Source organism: Rattus rattus, chromosome 7 (genome assembly GCF_011064425.1).
Source record: "Rattus rattus isolate New Zealand chromosome 7, Rrattus_CSIRO_v1, whole genome shotgun sequence".
Classification (NCBI taxonomy): domain Eukaryota; kingdom Metazoa; phylum Chordata; class Mammalia; order Rodentia; family Muridae; genus Rattus; species Rattus rattus.
This window is the reverse complement of record NC_046160.1, coordinates 15106925-15128757: the sequence shown is the minus strand read 5'-3', so window position 1 is coordinate 15128757 and position 21833 is coordinate 15106925. Positions and strand designations below refer to the sequence as shown.

General features: G+C 39.8%; 1 pseudogene; it reads left to right on the top strand.

Moving 5' to 3' along the window:
* Positions 1-11512: 11512 nt before the first annotated feature.
* On the top strand, positions 11513-11986 carry LOC116905598 (annotated as a pseudogene).
* The last annotated feature ends 9847 nt before the right edge of the window (positions 11987-21833 follow it).

Genomic DNA, 21833 nt, shown 5'->3' with positions numbered 1-21833 from the left:
ATCCTGCCCACTGAGTCATTTTCCCAAGCACCCTAACTTTTACATTTAAATTTATGAAACATCATTTCAACTTAAACATGTTTTATACATATGCAAATGGAAATCTTAACCAAATTTACAAGTGCTCAAAGATTTGCCATAGTCCAGTTGGATTCTTGCTCCCAAAAATCAGGGCATAAACCAGGAGCAGCTTCTAACATGGCCACAATGTTCATAATAAATTTTACTTTCTTGGGAGAATGATTTTTAATAGGTACCAAAGAGAAAGAGTCTGCATCATTTAAGGGTCTCTGTGGAGGAGAAGCTGCCCTATTTTATGTTTGTTGATTTGAAGAAGGAATCGAAAAATGAGCCCAGGAGATCAATATTCTGAACAATTAACCTATAAACCAATAAATAACACAATATATGGGCTACTTGCTTGCACTTCACTAAAGACAAGACAACAATAAGTTTGGGAGTGAGGCTGATGTGATGGATATCATTGGATCAGCAGCAGGTTTTGTCAGATTTGGAAACAAAAGCACCTGTGCTCTCTTTTATTCTTCCAACCTTGTCAGGGGCAGCTTTACTTTTCCTACTCCTTAATCCTCTCACCCAGAGACTCATCAATAATTTAGATATTTATATTTATCCTCAGAAGAATGGCATATGCTAGCTCTGCCAAAGGAAAGGCAGAGGAAAACTTAGCCATTGTGGGACCAGCGATTAAGCCTCGTTTTAACCCTCCAAGGAAAAGAACACTTACAAGGTTTATCTAGATACAGTATTGGACTGTAGGCCTACCTATGTCCATTCAATCTCATTATACATCAATGGTTAGGAACTGCAGCCATTAAAATCCACTCAGGGGGATTTTTAATACTCATTTCTTGCCTGTTCCCTTCTGTAGCCAATTTAAATGAAGGTTCTACCCTTTGGGTCCAAACACATTTGGGCCCTGAACCTCTGCAGATGACTCTAAGATACAGAGAGGGTGAGACTACTCACATAAGCAAGTCAGTCTCGTCCTCTTGGGTCTGTCCCCACACAGATCAACAAGCCAAAAGCTTGACTATCGACCAATATTACATCTTTTTGTCTTGTGAAAGGGTCTCAAACAAATTAATATAAAGATGCTCTGATCGAACCCAAGAAAGACACAGACTGAAAAAGTACCCATTTGTGGCCAAAATAAAAAAAAGTATTAAAGCACAGTAGATGTTTTTACTAACCAAGATTTTCGGCAAACACAGGATGTATTTCCAAACAGATCTCTATTTTGATAAAATTTTAAAATACATATTAGCAAAATGTTTACATCTTATGATATGTTCTCCTATTTCAGTGTTTTAAGTTCCAGAAAAGCTGTGTATCATATTATTGTGAAATTCTGCCATTTATATAAACTTTCAAATCCCACATAATTGTCCTAAAGGAAAGCAAAGAAAGGCGTAGATAAAATGATATTGTTCTTATCTTTTTTTATTCTTCTTCAGACCAGAAAATGTTTTTCTTCCCTGTGTATAAAGTGGGGAAGAGCCTGAAACAACACATGGCACAGGGGACATTTTCCTGAACAGAGCACCAATGTCTTATGCCCTTAGATCAATAATCGACAAATGGGACTTCTAAAAATTGCAACGCTCCTATAAGGCAAAGGACACTGACAATAGGACAAAATGGCAGCCACCTCATTGAGAAAAGATCTTTAGCAATCCTGCATCCAATAGAGGGCTAATATCTAATTACAAAGAACTCAAGAAGTTAGACTTCACAGAATCAAATGACCCTATTAAAAATGGAGTACAGAGCTAAACAAAGAATTCTCAACTGAGAAATATCAAACGGCTGAGAAGCACCTAAAGAATTGTGCAACATCCTTAGTCATCAGGGAAATGCGAATCAAAACAACCCTGAGATTCCAACTCACATCAGTCAGAATGGCTAAGATCAAAGACTCTGGTGACAGCAGATGCTGGCGAGGATGTGGAGAAAGAGGAACACTCCTCCATTGTTGGTGGGATTGCAGACTGGTACAACCACTCTGGAAATCTGTGGAGGTTCCTCAGAATATTTGACATAGTACTACCTGAGGACCCAGCTATAACTCTCTTGGGGATATACCCAAAAGATGCTCCAACATATAACAAGGACACATGCTCCACTATGTTCATAGCAGCCTTATTTATAATAGCCAGAATCTGGAAAGAAACCAGATGCCCTTCAACAGAGAAATGGATACAGAAAATGTGGTACGTTTACACAATGGAGTACTACTCTGCTATGAAAACAATGACTTCATGAAATTCTTAGGCACATAGATGGAACTAGAAAATATTATCCTGAGGGAGCAACCCAATCCCAAAAGAACACATATGATATGCACTCAGTGATAAGTGAATATTAGCCCAAAAGCTCAGAACACCCCAGATACAATTTACAGACCGCATGAAGCTCAAGAAGAAGAAAGACCAAAGTGTGGATGCTTCAGTACCTCTTAGAAGGGGAAACAAAATACCCATGGGGGAAATATGTAGGCAAAGTGTGGAGCAGAGACTGAAGGAAAGGCCATCCAGAGACTGTTACATATGGGGATCCATCCCACATGCAGGCACCAAACCCATACACTATTGCTGATGCAAAGAGTTAGGTGCATGCTGATAGGAGCCTGATATAGCTGTTTCCTGAGAGGCTCTGCCAGAGCCTGAAAAATACAGAGGCAGATGCTCACAGACAACCATTGGACTGAGAATGGGGAGGAGTTAGAGAAAGGACTGAGGTAGCTAAGGGGGTTTGCAACACCATAGGAACAACAGTATCAACCAACCAGACACTCAAGATCTCCCAGAGATTAAAACACCAACCAAAGAGCACATATGGAGCAACCCATGGCTCCAACCACATATGTAGCAGAGGATGGGCCTTGTCTGGCATCAATGGGAGGAGAGAAACTTGATCCTGTGAAGCCTTGATCTCCCTGTGTAGGGGCGGGGGGGGTGCCAGGATGAGGAAGTGGGAGAGAATGGATGGGTGAGGGAAGCACCCTCATGGAGGCAGGGGGTTGGGGGATGGGATAGGGGGTTTCCGGAGAGGAAACTGGAAAGGGGGATTACATTTGAATTGTAGATAAAAAAAATATCCAATAAAAAATGGGAAAAATGAAAAAAAAAGAATTGGTATCCACAAAAGTACAATAATGGCACTCAGACATTTGCATTAATGAACAGTTACCTAATTGGACTAAAGGCCTGTTTAACAGGAGAGAAATTATGCCTGGCCCTGGAAACCTTTCGGGGATAGTGAGGATCACAGATCATAGAAGAAAACCTGTTACAGCCACTTTCTTAAACTGTGTGTGTAACTCCTAGCTTCATTCTAAGTACTTTCCCTTTACCCACAAATAAGCAAATCTCCCACTCCATCCAAGAAACGTCTCTTTGCGCAGACAGATACGATTACAGAACATCACAGCTTGTCAAAATGCAGAGAACAACTGATCCTGGATGTCTAGCCCAGCTGATAAATCTGTAACACAGCCCCGCACCTAAGACTCAGAAAGCACCCCCTGAATAAAAGACAGAAATATAGTAAGGGCCAAAGAACCAGAGAGTCTACAGCAGTATTGTGTCTCCCAAAAGTGATGGAGGATTCTGCCATGAAACTTCAACAATACAGCTGCCTCAACAAAACCGAACAAGGACAACCACAACTGACACTGCGAGCATGGGAGAGGAAAATCTCACAGGGCCCCACTCCTAGAAAAAGAGCTGCAGGGAATTAAAGGCTGCTGAGAACTAGAATTTGTCTTCCCTGGGGTTATCCAATACCAGCAGTTCGGTCCTGAAAACATAAGTACAAGCAACACTAAGTGCACTGAGAAGGCTTGCTGCTTGAATTTTCAATCCTAATAAGCCCCTATTAAAGACACACAATCCAGATATTTTAATTATAAGCCATATCCCTAGATTGAGCAGATATAAGGATATACTAATGTCTTCCCCCACCTGTAAGACTCCTTGTTACTTGCTTGTTTCTCCTTGCCATGCGCTTCTGGCCCATTAAGGCTTCCTTCTTGGTTCATTCTCTCTCTCTCTCTCTCTCTCTCTCTCTCTCTCTCTCTCTCTCTCTCTCTCTCTCTCTTTCTCTCTCTTTCTCTCTCTGTCATTCCCTTCTTGAGCCTCCAGTTCCACCTTCCTCGCAATGCCCAATCACAGACTCTAGCTTTATTGACCACTAAAATGGGGAGAAGTTCACACGGCATCAAGGGAGTACAGAAGACTCTGCTACTAGGGGGCACCTGCCTCCTGAGGAAACAGTATTGCCTCAGAATACAAGCAGCATCAGCCCAGCCCACTACATTTACCCCTTTTTTCCAAATTTAAAAGGCTCTTTCTCTTATAGTAACAAATAGTACACAGTAGGAACTATTTTGAAACTATTGTGGAAATCATTCTATATGAATTGCATGCAAAAGTCCAGTCTGTATTTTGTAACTTAGATGAAGCACTTTACCATTTATCCTATCTTAATGAGTTTACAACACCGTACTTAAATCATCTTCTATTTTAACTTTACCATCTTACAACTATCTTTTCAAATCTAGAACATCTTCAAGGCTAAACAACTTGAGTTTAATTGTGGACGATAGCTATCTAATCTTTAACCCTGTCAGAGACTTGAGAAGGAATAGATATTACTTAAGTATGCAGGGAGCACAGGAATGCAGCTTCCAAAAATTAAAAAAAAAAAAGTGACAGAGACTGACTGACTGGACAGTTCCCAGCATTTTTTATAATGTTGTAGCATCTATCTTCAGCCTTCAGGTCCAGAACATCCAAAAGACCTTAAATGAAGTAGAATTATGAAGGATGAGCTTAGCAGTCAACTGACCTTATTCTATTTGTCCTTTGTAGACAGCATTTTGTCTACAGACGAAGTTAAGGCATTTCTCACGCAGTGGCTAGCTTCCCACATTTGAAGCAACACCACAGGGACGCATTGATGCTCATCGTCTTCTTTGAAGTGGAATGGGGGTCCACTGTCAGGAAGAGATCTGCCTCATAATCAAAAGATCTTTTAATAAGAAAATAACCTTACATGCCATATTCTGATCTCTGATGCTTTGAAGACCATCTCTCCATAGCATATCTGAACAACCAAAGAATGCTTGTCTCTGGCTCTCTATTATCCATACAACCCATATGTATATTTGTGATGATACAGACTAATATCTAACCTGACTATGAGTTTGATTGACTGACTATTAACTCGCGTTATTTAATTATCCTAAAAAGTTTGTAATAGCAGCTATTAAAAGGACTGGGACTAAACCTTGTATATTTAAATAAATTACATAGGCATAATGCCTATCTAAGAATTTAAAGACACTTATACAATGTATCAAAATTAATCTTAAATTCTGTATCAGTATAGAAATTTTATCAATGTAAAAAATATAACTTCAATTCTGCATCAAAATATAAAAATTTCAACCCATGTAAGATTATGACTATAAAATGTTTTTGTTTAAGAGTAAATTCAATAATCCACCCCTATTTGTTTAATTTCTTTATAATATTCATGTATCTTAACCTTATTCTTCTCAACCCCCTTTCCCTTACCCAAAAAAGGATAGAGAAGAAAGGAAAGACAGAAATTCCTGAGTCTAAACTTCCTATTTTGTTTCCTCTCTGTCCAAAGACCATCATTATTTGTAAATCATCCCCTAAAATGACAAAACAGCTATAACTCAGAAAACAACCAGAACCATCCAGCCCAACTTAAGGGACTGAGATGATGATGGTCTTCTCATGATGCTTCCTGCTGAGTATATGTGAAGAATTCCTTTTTGAGGCCCAAAAAGAAATAGGAAAGATAGTTTTGTCAAAAGAAAGTTGGCTGGCATCATGTATTGCCCAGTCTCTATGTGCTGAGAAAGTTCATGGCTTAGCTGAGGTCCTGACTATAATGATCTGAAAAGCTCGATGAGTGAACTAGCTGTTCTGAAAATGTCCTCGAGCAAGTCTTTAGAGGAAACGGCTTCGATGCAGTTGAGGTAGGATCAAGCAGGAAGCTGGAACAGCGGGTTTCAGCATCTCAGAATCCCAGAGAGTAAATCCCATCAGGGTTGTCTTTCTGGTCTTCCACTCTGCAATATACAAGCCTTACGACTAACACATGTAAAGGCATTTGTATGGATGGAACATGCAGGATGCCCAGATCAATTAAGGAAGATCAATAAAAAAAGACAATTACCTTTCTTAGAGATTAGTATGACCATATAATCCAACTGTAATATAAATTTCCATTCATGCCAGCTTAAAGGAGGGTAGTAATAATAATTCATGAGAATTTTGTAGCCAATAAGATGTATTGGATGTATATAGACATTTAAGGATTAAATATAAACATATAAATTAAGTGCTTACATGTTTGCGTGAGAAAAGAATTAAAGAAAAAGATGCCATTAATTTGAGAAGGATTAAGAGGACAACATTTAGGGGATGGAGGTATGAGAGATGGGGGAAATGATGTAATTATATTTTAATTTTTAAAATTGCAAATAAAATAAAAATGAATTCATAGATCAAGTCTTTAGACTAGAATAGCACTGGAGTTTTTTGTTTGTTTGGTTGGGGTTTTTGTTTTTTGTTTTGTTATTGTTTTTGTTTTTTGTTTTTGTTTTTGCTTAACTGAGACCATATTCATGGTTAAAAGATTATGTGGTGTGAAGATACTTTGTAAAATAAAACTACAGCTTAAGTGCAATTGCAATAAAATATCATCATGAAAAATTTATAAAAATAAAAGATTAATAGTAACGTGGATAGCAAAATGCACACCCCAGAATAACTAGAAAGGGGTTATCAATATTTTCAAGGCATAGCAGCTGCTATGATACAAACACCTCAAGAGCAGCTATCAGCTCTCTGACAGAAAGAAAAGGTATAACCTATTTTTCGTCTATTAGCTCCATCTCTGGGGTTAAAGGGAAGAGAATGCTTGAGAATGAGCATATGAGAACGGTAAAATAATTCAGACAAAGCCAGCTGCCAGGACGATTACATCCACGGAAGAGAAAACTACAACTAAGGGGCTTGAGGCAGAGGAAGGGGCATTAAAAATTAAGGCCAAGGATCACTGAAAGAGAGAATTTTACATCTGAAAAGACTTTGGAACTACAGAGAGTATGAACAATGGAAGACAAGTCTAGGGAAAGGAGAAGAGAAAAAGAAAACAAAGCAGCCAAACAAAAGCCGGTCCGTTCGGTGTTATCATTTTCATGACTGTAAGCCAAAGAGTAAGGTCACTGACAAAGGTTCATTTCTTCTTTGTCCCTTTGTGGGTTCCCAAGTTAACAAATATTTGCACAAAGAATAAGACGACCTATAAAGCAGGAAATAGAAATGACCGGAGAGCAGTGCATCTGTTACTGTCAACATGTTTAACCTTTGCTCTCAGATATTTCAAAATATTGGCTTCTGGCATCGTCTGTTCCGGGCGTATTCTGACTCAGTGGTTAGTAGGCTGAAGTTTGTCTGGACCTCGTCTCCAACTCCTTCAGTTTCGCCTGGCAACAGGTGTGTCCAGAGCCCAGTGCTCGCCGGGTGAAGGAAGTGCTAAGCAGAGCTTGCTGTGGTTTTAAAGGGTTTTCCCTGCAGTGGGGCATGGGAAGAGAGTCTAAGTGGGCCTTGGTGTTCTGCAAAGCCTCTAAAATAGCATCTGTTTATACAGGAAGTAAAGTTGTCCTCAGTGGCACGTACCCATGTCACTTCCCTCCTTCCCTTTCTGTCCCAGTATTTTTAAAAATGCTGTTTTAATATGTTGTATTCTATGTTGTTGAAGGATTTTACATATGCATCATATATATCATGTTTTTCCTTGGCCCAATTTCTCTCCCTACCCACCCCAAGCCAAGTCATACCTTCTTCCCTCCCTCCCTCCCTGTCTCCTTCTTCTCTATCCCCCTCTGTCTTTCTCTCTGTGTCTTTCTGTTTCTCTGTCTCTGTCTGTCTCTCTCTCTGTCTCTGTTTGTCTTTGGTCTCTCTCCCCTCCCCGTCCCCCTCTTCCCCCTCTCCCTCTCTCTCTCCCTTTCCCTTTCCCTCTCTCTCTTTCCATCTCCCTCTCTCTGCATGTGCACATAAGACCAGAACAAACACAGCTTCATTCCCGACAAAATCCCAGCATAGAAAAGGGGAAATGGACACGAATTCCCACCACTACCCAAGAAGCTATGTGCAATCGATACCCTCTGGGAAAGGGAAAATCAGTTTTCTCTGGAGTGTTGCTGAAACTGAGTGCATCAACCACACTCAGGGCAGGCCCTAAGCCCAGGAGTAGTTGGCCCAAACAAGCCAGCCTATGTGGGTTTTCTTTGCAGGAATAAACTGGACAGTGGGTGAACTGGAAAGGCATATGTTGGAGATCAGCTCAGTTATACGGCAAGGCAAGCCTAGGCTACGTGAAACATTTCCCAAAAAAATAAATAAATAAACAAAAATACAAAAGCTGTAGATGTTTATAGAATAAAATAATAAACACTGGCAGAGTAGATCCCCACTGAGCCCCCGCCCCGACTTTCGTCTTCCATAATAATGTGGTGAAGCATAAATGTTTTCTTCTTTTTTACCTTGAGGTTGTTGATCAGCAATGAAGCCTTGGGGCAGCTGCTAGCCCCATCCTGTGCACTATGTAATACGTCAAGAACTGCACATAGGCAAACTTAGCATGGACAAAAGTAGCCGAGAAATGCGTGATCTTTGGACTTGAGAACTCAGTTCTGCAGAGCTGAGAAATAACGTGATTATGATCTGATACGTGTCACTCGGCCATAAACGTCCTTCTATAAAGAGCGCCTAACAGTCTGAGGTCTCATGTCTGACGCAGGCTGTCCCTGAGTCAGCCTCTCAGCAAGGTGACTCTTATAGGAAGACTGTCCTCCATTTTCCAACTACCTTGCCCTGAATTCTAGATTTACACTTCTAACAGCCTAGGAGAATTCTCCTAGACCTCTTACGTTTAAGTTATCCCAAAAGGAACATCCAATCTCACTTTCCAATCTGGTCTATTTAGTTCTCCTTACTTGAACTGATAGGGAGTCATCTTTGACACTGCTTTTAAATCTAACATTCAATCTGGTAAGAAACTAATCCAACTCTACTCTTGGCCTTATGACCTTGTTACAACTTTCGTTGTCACTGTTATTAAAGTTGCCGCTATCTTTGGCCTGCAATCTGTCCCACAATCTCTTTTAACATACTCTCCCCCATAAACTCATAAACCAGATTCTACCTTGTCTCTGATCAAAAGTCTTTAGTCGTCCACAGCTCAAATAAGAGCTAAGGTCCTTAGAATGTTCTAGAAGGTTGAGTTTGACCTGCATTCCCACTTTCCCTCTGGCTTTGAGTCCTCTGATTCTTTGCCTATTCTCCAGACGTCATGTGCTTTATCCATATGGTATGCCACCAGCTTGGCAAACTCTTCTTTATGTCTTTGCCCAAATAGTTTATGAAATATACCCTAAAAACCCTGCTAGAATGTATGACGATATTATAATCCCAACGCTTGTAAAGATGAGGTAAGAGGGTTACAAGTTCAAGTCTAACCTAGACCACATAAGGAGATAGTAACTGGCGGAAAAAAAAAATCTGTACATCCGTACTTCCCTCATCCCATGAATTCCAAATACTTGCTCATTTTACTCCAAACCACCTACCATCATCTATTTAGTTTGCTTCGTTTTATGCTCGCTGTATGTCTCATGTGCCTTGTGTCATAATGCACTCCAAAAAACATAATATATTTCTTTGAACATTCCCCACTATATAGTAAAAACTTAACATCATATTAGTTAAATAACAAACATAACTTAAGTCCTGGAGAGATAGCTCACTGCTTGAGAACATTTTCTGTTCTTTTAGAGAACATGTGTTCGGGTTCCCAGCACCCATGGTGTCCCATAATCATCCTCCACGACTCCAGTTTCACGGGATCTGATGTCATTTACTGACCTTTATAGACGCTGAGCACACAGATGGCGCACATACACCCATTATAAATAAATCCTTAAAATTTAATGAATCTATGAATTATGGAAAAAATAGAGCGAAAAGATATCTGAAAGGTCAATTGTCAGAGAAATGTCATTATTTTTGTCTATTTTAATTAGTACAATAAAATAACATTGAAAAGATCAAGATTGGGGAGCTATTTAACTTGAACTGAAATAACATAGTTGCCCATTGTGTCAGTGCCTGTTGTCCTTTACTTTGTCTGCAGTTTAGCATTTAGTTTTCCGTCTTCATTCATATGCCTTTGCCTTTCCGAACATGGACTCAGACGAAATTAGTGCTGTTGAATTCACTGGGCCATAAAGTAGACGCATTTATATTTTCAAAGTCATTGACAAATTATCTTTACAATTATACATCAATTTATATCTACACCATCAGGATATATGTAGGGCTGGATATTGAGAGTTTTCAGTAATTACTTTTTATTGTAAAGAAATAAATACAGACACATGAAAACATAAACTGTCTATAAATTATTTCAACAATGACTAAAGACAGTGGGTTGGGTGATAATGGGGGCCGACTACCATGAGGGAATGGTGGAAAGATGGATAGATGGATGATTAAAGGGATGTAGAGTGAGCATATGTTTGACTGGAGAGGAGGATGTGCAGGGAGAGAAAGTGGGGGGAGGGTTGCCTGGTTGTGTGGAATAATTAAGGTAGCAGTAGAAAAGTCGTTCCGCTTTGATTTTCAAACGAGAAAGAGTGTGCTCGTTCAGGAGAACAAGTGAAAATCGTGTTTTGTTTCTTTCCTAATTAATTCCAAGAGACCAAAAATGAAACATCAATAAAACCTTCCTTTCTCAAAAGATAAAGCACTCGCCACTGCTTGAAAAAGCAAGTGTTTTTGTGTGACGCTGGCTGGGAGCAGCACACCGCTGCGTCTGAAATGTAATTGTAAAACACGTTCTATAATCTCCTACGTCCCTGTAGAGCTGCGGCTTCTCATATGCAAGGACTAGAAAGATGCATAAAGAAAAAGCAATGAGTGGCCTTCACAAGATTAACTCCTTCTGAAGAGAGGGGTGTTTCTAGAAATGGGGATTGATTCAAAACCAGGACAAAAAGTCACCCTAGTATACAACAGAAACCACTGTCACTGCCTGGTCGTGTGCACAAGCACACTGTGGGGATTTTGTTGTTGTTGTTGTTTATTTGCTTGTTTGTTTGTTTTACCTTCACAAAAAAATGACTCAAACCCACTGGACATTGCTTTTCCAAGGAGACATGACATCTGAAATCCTCTTTATCTCTATTAACCTGATTGAGCCCCAGGGCTTTCTTTTCCTAATCAGTATCAAATACCATAAGGTTAGTGTGGCTATGTTTCTGAGAGTCTCGGATGACATGGCTTCATAGAATCATGAAAAAAAAAATCTTACATTTTTCACCATGAAGCTTGTGTGGAAATATGTCTGCTAAAAAAGAAAGTGGACTTGAGCTTGTGTTCGCCGCCGCCGCTCTCTAACGCCAGCGCCGCCTCTTGCTTGCTGAGCTCCAGCCGAAGGAGAAGGGGGGTAAGTAAGGAGGTGCTCATACCATGGCTCATACAAAGACTGCCAGCAAATCCACTGTTGGTAAAGCACCCAGCAAACAACTGGCTACAAAAGCCGCTCGCAAGAGTGCGCCCTCTACTGGAGGGGTGAAGAAACCTCATCGTTACAGGCCTGGTACTGTAGCACTCTGAGAAATCCACTGAGCTTCTGATTAGCAAGCTCCCCTTTCAGCGTCTGTGCGAGAAATGGCTCAGGACTTTAAAACAGATCTGCGCTTCCAGAGTGCGGCTATCGGTGCTTTGCAGGAGGCAAGTGAGGCCTATCTGGTTGGCCTTTTGAAGGTACCAACCTTTGTGCTATCCATGCCAAACGTGTAACAATTATGCCAAAAGACATCCAGGTAGCACGCTACATACGCGGAGAACGTGCTTAAGAGTCTACTATGAGGGGAAACATTTCATTCTCAAAAAAAAGTTTTTTTCCTCTTCTTCCTGTTATCAGTAGTTCTGAATGTTAGATATTTTTTCCATGGGGTCAAAGGTACCTAAGTATATGATTGCGAGTGGAAACATAGGGGACAGAATCAGGTATTGGCAGTTTCTCCACGTTCGTTTGTGTGTGAATTTTCAATATAAATGCAAGATGTAAAGCATTAATGCAAGCAAAATGTTTCCGTGAACACATTTCAACAGTTCAACTTTATAACAATTATAAATAAACCTGTTAAAATTTTCTGGACAATGCCAGCATTTGGATTTTTTTAAAATAAGTAAATTTCTTATTGACAGCAAAAAAAAAAAATGGACTTGAGACAAATGTGTTTAGAAGTCAACAAGAACTGAGTTTGAATCTTAACTACTTCCAGTTGTGGGCTCCTCAAAGTCCTTGGACCATTATCTACCTAACAGTTGTGGTTATATACTAATTTAGTCTATAGAAACACAACAAATTGTCGCCTTCCTCTCTTGAAACATTTTTCTCAAGAAAAAAAACATACGAATAAAAATAGACGTGCCTTTGTAACCCATTGGTATATATATATATTGATTATTTATCTGGAGAGCTAAGTAATTGAAATTTCTTGGTTCTGAAAAGTGTAATGGTCAAGAAAGCAAAGTGTTTGCATTAGCCATTGTACATGCAGCGAGCTCCCAGGTATCCTTCACTAGTTCAGCACAGCTTCTACATTTATGAAACATCTGTTCAAGCAGCTGCTTCTCCATTAAAGAAAAATAAAAATGTACCACTTTTCCTTACCAATGCTGATAAATGGGAACAGGTGATGATCTCAGGAGATACTGTGAATATAAATTAAGCCATTGGAATTCTCCAGTATTGTCTTACAAATATATTAAAACATATAAAAAGTCACAAAATGGAGTCATGAAGCCCTGGAAATAATCAGGGGACACTTAGGAATAGCTCACTCTGTGCTGTAGTCAACTGAGACTCTCAATGTAAAGAATCAAGGAGTCATGAAGCCCCCGAAAATAACCAGGGGACACTGAGGGATGGCTCACTGTGTGCTCTAGTCAATTAAAACTCTCAATGTAAATAATTGGGTCCAGAAGTCCCTGGAAATAAACAGAGGACACTAAGGGATGACTCAATGTGTGCTCTAGTTGATTAAGGTTCCAATGTAAAGAATCAAACCTGATATGCTTTCTGAATCCCTTCCTAAATTTCCTACCTGGAATTATCCAATCAGTTATAATAGTTTCTAAGACTCAAACTCCAATCACTAAGTACATACAGGAAAAAAATCAATGTCCTGTGAAAGTCATGCCAAATTAGACATCAATCATTATATATTAAGTGTGATTCTAATCATTTGACCACTAAAAATCTACAGCTTAATTGGTGTCTACATATGCAAAGAACCTTGACCCCCAAATACAAAACATTTACATTGTCATTATATTTAGCCAAATGCTCAAGATTCACCCTCCCGCTTCAACATGGCCACTTCCTTTTCTATAGAAGTGTGCGTTAGAAACTAGAGAGCTAGCCATTTGCCTGGATTCGGGAGTGAGGAGAAGGAAAAATGATGTTTTAATGTAGTACTGATTCTTCACCTTGCCCAAGTAACCAAGGACCTTCCATGCCACTGACTCGGACGATATTGTCACTATGACCACGGTTTGAGAAATAGATATTCAAAAAATTCCCGGACACACAGGAGCTGGAGGGGCCAAGAAGATGCTCTGACTGTGAGCCTGACTGAGTGGAGATACTTTTAGAACTTAAAAGTGAGATGTGTTCAGCTACACAGTCGCTGCAGTGATGCGTAATTAGATAGCAATTTAACACGGAGCTGAGAATATTTCAAAAATGACAGTAATTGTGGGGATAGGTAAATGTGAACCGAAGTCGAGAAGGGACTGAGGTACCTGGCATTTCTGTCATGTGTATCCGTCAGTAACTTTTTTATACTGTAACAACGGCTGTAATTTCAGAAATAACAGAGGAACAGCAACTGACAACAACGCTCCTTTGGATTTAAGATTGAGGAAAAGGAACCATATTTGGATTGTTGACATAATGGAATCATGATAAAACTTGACTTTTGCCTGCATGTTGTTTAGTGAGATCGAGAACGGGTGGCCGATCAGGAAAAGTGGACGTTGTCCAAGTCTTACCTAAGATGATTTTCGAGGAAGATAATTGCTTTTAGGAAGATTAGAAAACCTTAATAATCATGTTCCGATGGGCAGAGCAGAAAGCTTTCCTGTCTAGAATCGTGTTCTAACTATGGCCTTTCTCTCCTGCTTCACCTGCCTCCTCACAGGCATCCGGAAGTCTAGCTGCAAACACCACGCCTGCTGCCCTCAGGTGAGCTTTGCTTTTCCACTCCTGTATAGACGTGATTCCTATTATCTTTTCATTTAGATACATTTAACTGCAATATCATTTCACTCTGATAATGCCCCTTAATGCCGAGTGTAAGTGGCAATTCTCCTAAGATATGCTACAGGACTCAGGCCTCCATAACTCTCTGCGTGATCTAATTTTGCTGCTCTGGATGCCCATTTGACATCAATCGATCTGGATTAAAGTCATTGCTTGCACTGAGTGCTAGGAGCAATGGTTACATTGCCTTACTGTTCCCTCAGTCACTGAAGAATAGTGGATGCTTTAAAAAACATGACCAATTAAAACATCAACAAGGAAAATGTGTTGAATAAAACCTCTCCTATCACTATTCTCTCTTCTCAGTATTTCTGAAAGACATGTAACAGGAATTACTTCTTTTTTTCTTTTTTATTATTAACTTGAGTATTTCTTATATACATTTCGAATGTTATTCCCTTTCCCGGTTTCCGGGCAACATCCCCTCCCCCTCACCTTATGGGTGTTCCTCCCAACCCTCCCCCATTGCTGCCCTCTCCCCAACAGTCTAGTTCACTGGGGTTCAGTCTTAGCAGGACCCAGGGCTTCCCTTCCACTGGTGCTCTTACTAGGATATTCATTGTTACCTATGAGGTCAGTGTCTAGGGTCAGTCCATGTATAGTCTTTGGGTAGTGGCTTAGTCCCTGGAAGCTCTGGTTGGTTGGCATTGCTGTACATATGGGGTCTCGAGCTCCTTCAAGCTCTTCCAGTTCTTTCTCTGATTCCTTCAACAGGGGTCCTGTTCTCAGTTCAGTGGTTTCCTGCTGGCATACACCTCTGTATTTGCTGTATTCTGGCTGTGTCTCTCAGGAGCGATCTGCATTCACATTTTGATCATCCGTCTTGAGTTTCATTTGTTCTAGGCATCTAGGGTAATTCAAGCATTTGGGCTAATAGCCACTTATCAATGAGTACATACCATGTATGTCTTTCTGTGATTGGGTTAGCTCACTCAGGATGACATTTTCCAGTTCCAACCATTTGCCTACGAAATTTCATAAAGTCATTGTTTTTGATAGCTGAGTAATATTCCATTGTGTAGATGTACCACATTTTCTGTATCCATTCCTCTGTTGAAGGGCATCTGTTCTTTCCAGCTTCTGGCTATTATAAATAAGGCTATGAACATAGTGGAGCACGTGTCTTTTTTATATGTTGGGGCATCTTTTGGGTATATGCCCAGGGAGGTATAGCTGGATCCTCAGGCAGTTCAATGTCCAATTTTCTGAGGAACCTCCAGACTGATTTCCAGAATGGTTGTACCAGTCTGCAATCCCACCAACAATGGAGGAGTGTTCCCCTTTCTCCACATCCTTGCCAGCATTTGCTGTCACCTGAGTTTTTGATCTTAGCCATTCTCACTGGTGTGAGGTGAAATCTCAGGGTTGTTTTGATTTGCATTTCCCTTATGACTAACGATGTTGAACATTTCTTTAGGTGTTTCTCGGCCATTCGGCATTCCTCAGCTGTGAATTCTTTGTTTAGCTCTGAACCCCATTTTTTAATAGGGTTATTTGTCTCCCTGCGGTCTAACTTCTTGAGTTCTTTGTATATTTTGGATATAAGGCCTCTATCTGTTGTAGGATTGGTAAAGATCTTTCAGGAATTACTTCTAACTCAAGAAGTAATTCCAAAACTTCCAAGTGGATACTGATTTGAAGTGTCCCTACAAGTACGGTAGATGGAAATTGGGAGTGATAGAAGCATATGAAATATGGATTATCTTATTTAAATCTAGCATTTTTAAAGATCCAAGTTTATGAAAAATGACAGTTCCAAAGTAATCTTAGCTTATTGCCTTTTTCATTTTCTTATTCCTATTAGTTGTTATTATAATATATCATACATGTCTAATTGGGAAATGTTTTTGATTTAGAAAAATGCTGAGCACAATGGTGCCCGCCTTTAATCCAACAGTAAGGAGGAGGAGAGAGATGAACATCTCTGAGTTGAAGGCCAACCTCATCTGCGTAGTGATTTATTATGTGTAACAGTAAAATCCTGCCCCAAAACATTAGAAAAAGAATCTCAAAGTGTTTTATATGTTGAATATGAGTCTTTCAGTGTTCTATGTTCTAAACCAGAATTATTTTCTCAAATCTTATTCCTCTGCAGCAAATAGCACCTTGATTTTCCCGAAGAGCATAATGTTACAAAAACATGAACAAAATGCGTAATTAAAATTCAGAGTGCAAAATGGTATAAGTAACCCTCTTTGCTTTCTAAAATGTCGTAAAACAGTGTGTGCACTCAAAGAGGATATTTTATCTACAGTACTGTAAGACATAATACAATTTACAATTTACTAATACGTACATAAAGAGATAACGAATCCTATACCAACGCAAATGATTGCGCAACGAGAAGGCTTTTGGAATTACTGCCTGTGATCTTTCAACACAGGATAATTGGCTTCTCCCCTTTGCGTTAGTCAAGGCAATTGTGTTCCAATTTCTTCCTTCTTACTCGCAAGCAATTTATTTTTTTTTCACTTTCCTTCTGAGAAATCATCATAATCTTTCTATTCGTTTAACCCCAGTGGGATGGTAGAATAATTACGTAAAGTGAATCAGTTCTGAACCAAGGAAACCCTTTAACATTTTCCTGGAGTAGTGAGTAAGATTTTACAGGAGTGTGTGAGAAAAGCCACAGAATAGCAGATTACAGAAATAAAGGGCCAGAGGACTGGGGATTGCATGCACATAACTGGAAGTATAAAAGAGTCACATCCCGCCAGGACAAACTCATACTTCTATTGGTGTGGCAAGATGACATCTTGCCACCTTTGCTATTGTGTATCCAGGTTTGGGAGGGATGCCAGTCTTATAGAAGAGGGACACCCCTGAATAGAAAGTATAATATAAAACAATAAATGTCTACTTGCCTTAACTCAGAAGCTACAGTTTGTCCTAGAAGTCAATGTACCAAGTCAGAGCTTTGGAGAAAAAACACAATGGCGTTGTGAACTTAGAATCACCAAAGACGAGATTAGGCAAACATTACTAAATCATCCTTGATCTATAAAAGATAAATGTTCTTTTGTCTTTTAAAAAAAAACAGGTTAATTATGGGTACCTACTATGTGTCTGTAACACCCTAATTCTCTTCTCTTCCATTCAAGAGCTGCTAAGGTCTCACATGACCACACCCATCTCATAACTATTGATTTGCTCAAGAACCTAGGCAGCTTTGCAATGGAAGCCAGTTGAGTAAGACAAGGTACTCCATCCTCAGGAGATTCCCCACGTCAACATGATATTTTAAGAGACATGACTCAGAGATTTTTGCTTAAGGACAGATCAAGAATAAAATAGACTTGCTGACCTCTCTCTAAAGGACCTGACTCCACTGAGACAGAGTGTGGAAAAGTTCAAGCCTAAGGACAATCTCCAAAGGTATGACACAAACTCACTGCGACTAGACTAGATGATTTCGTTGAACCCACAGTCAAATCATCAATAGATAATTTGCCTAAGGGAGCAAGGACAAAAAAGAATGAGAGCTGAAAAAATTCTCTTCTTCGGTGACAAAGCATCTCAACCACTACGCCTTCAAAGATGACCATAAATGGTCAAATGAGTTGAGTCAGTCTGAGGAGTACTGTATGCTCTGGAGTACTGTCGAACATGGTAAAATAACCAGCTTTTAGAAGCATAGTCAACTCGGGGTAGCTATGGATAGCCTCAATCCTGTGTCCTTAAAAATGTAATGTGAGATCCCTCAAACTGCATGGAAAATAGACCTTACGCTGGTGTGGCAGTTGGTCATTAAAAAAAAGAAACAAACAAGGAAATGGCAACAATGAGCCCCACGGGACAAGGCAAAACAAATCAAAACTCTGAGGTAGCAGAAATCTAGCAAATCAGGTTGAAAATGGCTGAGGATAAGTTAATAGATAAAGCCTTTTGGATATGTGGACCTCTTCAGAACTAAAGAAAGCCAGATCAAACAAGTAAGGCATAATAGTTATCTCACATCTAACAAAAAATTATCACGGCAAGAAACCATAAGAAAATGGAAGGGGAGATACAAAATCTTGAGTTGAAAGGTATAGTGAACGAAATGAAAAATGCCCCAATGGAAGATTTGACAGAGTGATTTCAAATGTATGCAACCTGAAAGGAGGAGGGAGGACGTGAAGAGAAGTGATCGGAGAAATAGGAAGGCGTTAAGCACACTGACGCAAACATAGGAGTACTAGCAGAAGAAAGAAAAAGATGAAATATGCAAAAACATAGGTGAAACTTCCCAGTTTTATTTATAAATATTTAGTCTATGCATTCTAACAATCTTTCAAAAGTGAAGGTTAATATAAGGATAATTTCTTTTTTTTTTTTCTTTTTTCTTTTTTTCGGAGCTGGGGACTGAACCCAGGGCCTTGCGCTTTCTAGGCAAGAGCTCTACCACTGAGCTAAATCCCCAACCCTGGATAATTTCTAATAAAAAAAAAAAAACCCTGAGACAATTTGATGCCAGTGTGCTGTTGACAAGGAAGGATAAATTTTGTGGTGAAAGGCTGTAAATGATAGCCACAAGAACAATAGAACACTACTAAGAGTAATTGCACAGTTACTGGTGTCCACTAACTGGTTTAAAAGTCAGTGGTATAAAGCAGCCTGTGGGTAATAATGGAGTAGATAAACTAAATCCCCATAGTGTAGATTCCTACTATTACAGGGCGGAGTAGGTGAGGAGGAACAAAGTCATATCAGATTAAGGAAGTAACTACAGATACTTCCCAAAGCAACAAGTACATAGTCCACAACATGAGAAGATTAATTAAACGGAAGCTGTAAAAGCACATTCACTGTTTTTCGTCTCTTGCTTCTTTGAAGATATATGGTCATAGAATGACCATGACTATTTCAATTTTCTTTTGTCACATTGCAATGTTTAATCAAAGAATCGCAAGCAAGAGGAAGAGGGCCAAGGCCTTTATGGGGATAACTTTTCAATAGTTTGCTAAAATTTAGTTGATACAAAGATGAAGGCGATTCAAGTTTGGATGTACATTCTAAACTCTAGTGTATACATTAATAACAGTCATTTTTAAAGATATGTTCTGTAATAAATTTGGAAAACAGAGCAGTTAAGTATGTTCACCCAGTCTCTAAGCACTGTTGAAGTTCTATTAGTCAGTTACTTAAAACATGATTATGCTTGATACAGGATATTTATTTAAAGAAAATTAAATCCACTTCTGCCAGGTCCTTTCTGCTGGGACAGACTGCTAGCTAACCTGCTCCCCAGAAGAGGACATACCAGAGGATCTGCTGCACTCATCCTTTGGTAAGACCCCCCCCCAAGTCTCACAGTAGCTGCTAGGACCCAGTGGACTTAGGAACCCACCACTCCCCACACCCCAGCCCCGCCAAATACCAATCCGCTTCTGCATTGTCTTTTCTGCTGGGACAAACTGCAAGCTAGTCTGCCCCCTGGAAGAGGCTATATCTTCAGACATACCAGAGGACCCAATGCACTCAGCATTTGATAAGAATCCCCACCCCAAGTCCACAGCAGCTGTTGGGGGCCAGTGGAATCAGGGACCTATCATCTCCCCAAATCCCCCACCCAATAACTATCAATCCCCTTCGGCCTGGTCCATTCTTCTGGGATAGATTGCTAACTAGTCTGCTCCCTGGAAGAGGCTATATATATATTCAGACATACCAGAGGATCTAATGCACTCAGCATTTGCTTCTCACAGGACAACAGTGTGACTGCGCCTCTGAAGACCCAACAGTCTGAAGACCTCCCAGGAGATCTACTGCAGCCAGAGATACAAATTAGCAGCTTCTGCCTCCCCAAATACCCTCCAGTTGGAAGGTCCCACAGGAGGTCTGCTACAACCAGGGCCACAGGCCTACCAGGAAACCTGTTGCAACCCAGGGACAAAAGAGGCAGACTCCAGACAGAGTCACCCAGACCAGCAAACACTAGGGATAAACAGATGGCGAGAGACAAGCACAAGAACATAAGCAACAGAAGCCAATATATGTGGGTAGACTCTAAGAGAACACAAATGCCAGCCATGGCTACTATACCAAGCACACTTATAACTAACATAGATGGAGAAACCAAAATATCAGAACCCAGTTCTCCCACCACAGCAAGCCCTGAATACACCAACACACCTGAAAAATCAGGAAGCTGACCTAAAATCCTATCTCAGGAAGATAATAGAGTCTTTTAAGGAGGATAAAAATAACTCAATGAAAGAAATACAGGAAAACACAGGTAAACAGGTAGAACCACTTAAAGAGGAAATAAATAAATACCTTAAAGAAATATAGGAAAACACAATCTAAACAGGAGAAGGAATTGCAGAAAGCAGTCCAAGACCTAAAAGTGGAAGTAGAATCAATAAGGAAAACACAAATGGAGGCAAACCAGGAAATGGAAAACCTAGGAAACAGGTCAGAAATTACATATGTAAGTATCACCAACAGAATACAAGAGATAGAAGAGAGAATCTCAGGGGTAGAAGATACCACAGAAGAGATTAACACAACTGTAAAAGAAAATTCAAAACATGAAAAATTCCTAACCCAAAACATCCAGAAAATTCAGGACACAATGAAAAGAACAAATCTAAGAATAATTGGACTAGAGGAAAATGAAGATTCCCAGATCAAAGGATCTGAAAAACATCTTCAACAAAATCATAGAAGAAAACTTCCCCACCAAAAAAAAGTGATGGCCATAAGGGTACAAGAAGCCTACAGAACACCAAATAAATGGGACCAGAAAAGAAAATCCTCTTGTCACATAATAGTCAAAACACTAAATGCACAGAACACAGAAAGAATATTAAAGGCTACAAGGGAAAAAGGGCCAAGTAACATACAAAGGCAGACCTATCAGAATTACCCCAGACGTCTCAACAGAAACTATGAAAGCCAAAAGAACCTGGTCAGAGGTCATGCAGACTCTAAGAGAACACAAATGCCAGCCATGGCTACTATACCAAGCACACTTATAACTAACATAGATGGAGAAACCAAAATATTCCAGGACAAAACTAAGTTCAAACAGTATCTATCTACCAATCCAGCCCTACAGAGGATCCTAGAAGAAAGTTCCAACACAAGGAAGATACCTACACCAAAGAAAAGACGAGGTATTAAGAATCTCACAACAAAGCCAAAAGGACAAAAACCACAAACACATAAGGCTACCTGTAAAAGCAAATATAACAGGAGCCAACAGTCATCTGTCTTTAATATCTCTCAATATTAATGGACTCAACCCACCTATATAAAGACATAACCTAACAGACTGGATACACAAACAAGATCTAGCATTTTGCTGCATATAAGAAACACACCTCATTAACAAAGACAGACCCTGTCTCATAGTAAAAGGATGGCAAAAGGTCTACCAAGCAAAT